Source organism: Penaeus monodon, chromosome 1 (genome assembly GCF_015228065.2).
Source record: "Penaeus monodon isolate SGIC_2016 chromosome 1, NSTDA_Pmon_1, whole genome shotgun sequence".
In the NCBI taxonomy this organism is placed as follows: Eukaryota; Metazoa; Arthropoda; class Malacostraca; order Decapoda; family Penaeidae; genus Penaeus; species Penaeus monodon.
In genome coordinates, this window is record NC_051386.1 from 10361055 (window position 1) to 10363554 (window position 2500).

At 22.4% G+C, this 2500-nt stretch overlaps 1 protein-coding gene across 1 annotated transcript in view; it reads left to right on the forward strand.

Moving 5' to 3' along the window:
• The window catches only part of LOC119590035 (CBP80/20-dependent translation initiation factor-like), a 12547-nt gene extending 12331 nt beyond the window's left edge, over window positions 1-216 (forward strand). The window contains exon 7 of the mRNA XM_037938802.1: window positions 1-216. This exon is cut by the window's left edge and continues 1759 nt beyond it. The gene's annotated coding sequence lies outside the window, so the exon portion shown is untranslated.
• Window positions 217-2500: the final 2284 nt, after the last annotated feature.

Genomic DNA, 2500 nt, shown 5'->3' on the forward strand with positions numbered 1-2500 from the left:
AATTTCAGTGTTCAGAATTTTTGGGTATCTACTCTTTTATGCTTTATTTATAACTCACAATAATGATAAAAAAACAAAAACAAAAAAAAACATTGTGATAAAGACCATTTATATATTCCTAGTATATATCTTTAGGACATCTACATTTGATATAATTGGCACAAGAATTCTTTCAATTGGCTAATGTTTGTTTTTATTTTTATTATTATTATTATTATTATTATTATTATTATTATTGTTATTTTATAATTATTGTTTTTATAATTGTTATTATCGTCATCATCATCAGTATTGTTATTATTATCATCAGCATCATCATTATTGTTATTATTATGATAATGATTATAGTAATAATGATATTGATGATAATTGTAATCATTACTATTATTTCTAATTATTATTACCATTGGTATTATTATTTTTATGATGATGATGATGACTATTATAATTGATACTATTATTATGATGATAATAAGAGAATAATAATAATTATTATTATTATTATCCTCATCATCATATATATTATGCATTATTATTATTATTATTATTATTATTATTTTTTTTTTATTATTATTATCAATATCATTACTATCATTATTGTTATTATTATTATTTTTTAATTATTATTATTATCAATATCATTATTATTAGTTTTATTATTGTTGTTATCTTTAACATAATTTATAATTTGTATTATTATTATTATCATTGTCATTTTGATTATAGTCAATTATTACTGTTTTTATATTATTAATATTCTTAGTATTAGTATTAGTAATAATCATTTATTGGTATCGACTTCTTTTTTCTAATTTGATTATTATTATTATTGTTGTTATTATTAATCACACTTTATTGATATCAGTATCTTTTTTTCTAATTTCAATTATTATTATTATTATTTTTATTATCATCTTTATCATCAATTATCATTTATCATTATTAGTATTATCATTATCAGTTATTATTATTATTATTATTATTATTATTATTATTATTATCATCATCATAATTGTTGGTTTTTATTATTATTTATTGATTTTTTTCTATTATTTCAGCTATTGCTATTGTTATTACTGTTATTATTGTTATAACAATTATCATTAATCATTATTTTTGGTGATCATCATCTGTTCATGCTGTTAATTTAACTTATTTTGTTTATTTATTTTTTTATTTTTTTATTTTAATGATAATCACAAAAAATGGTTTGTTTGTTCACACAACAATGTTAATACATATTACTAAGAGACAGTACTCATGGATACATACTGCAGTAAGATGGACACCTTAAATTCAATGTTTATTTATTTTTTTTTTTCTTATTTCTGCAGTTTTTCATGTTCACGTTTTGTTCTCATTCATTTATAGTCAATGCCATTTCTTCGTTGTTTTGTTATTGTGATTAGAATAATGATGGCTGTTGTTGTTATTATTATTGTGATGGGTATGATTATCATTATTTTTGTTATGATTATGGTTATTATTATGAATATGGTTTTTACTGTTATCATCATCATTAATAATCAGTCATCCTTGTTATTATTATGTGGTATTAGTTTTATTGTTATTATTATTATTATTATTATTATTATTATTATTATTAATATTAGTATTGTTGTTTTTGTTTTGGAATTGCTATTATTGATATGATGAATATTACTGTTTTTAATATTATTACAATTATTATTGTTATTCTCATAAGTGGTGTTTTCATTATTATTTTTTGTTGTTGTTATTATTATTATTTTTTTTTATTATTATTATTATTATAACAAATATGGGTAAATTGATTATTTTTTCCATTTTTATATTCTTCTCTAGAAGTATCTTTATTGCTTATCCTTCTCATATGATATTGTTGTCCTAAAATGTGACAGCTTCCAAGGCCACAAAGTTAAAATAAAGCAATTATTTTTCTCTCTTAGATGTGTAACTCACACACACACACACACACACACACACACACACACACACACACACACACACACACACCCAACACCACCCCACAAACCCACACACACACACACACACAACACACACACACACACACACACACACACACACACACACACACACACACACACAGATCCTTTCTAAGCAGTATTACTTTTTTACAATTTTATACGCTAATAGAGGAGTGAACGAAGTTAAATTTTTCCATGAAAATTAGGGTAGTTTTAAGAATACAGTAATTTAATTTGTTTATTAATTTCTTTCTGTCGTTTTATTTCTGCTTCCTGGTAAAGGAGATACTTCTTAGCATACTACTGAAAACCAACATATTTTCTTGATATTGTAAAAGAAAGACTTGGTGTCATTTATAAAATAGACATATTTTCTCTCCTCAGGTTGCATGTTCTCAATTAGGAAAATAATCACACGATTCATCTATTTAGAGTTCATTGTTAAATCTTCCATAAATGAGCTTTCCCTCTTTTAACCTGAGTTATTTTTAATTAGTTAGGAGGCTTTGTGTTGCTCTCCAGTCCGAGTGTTG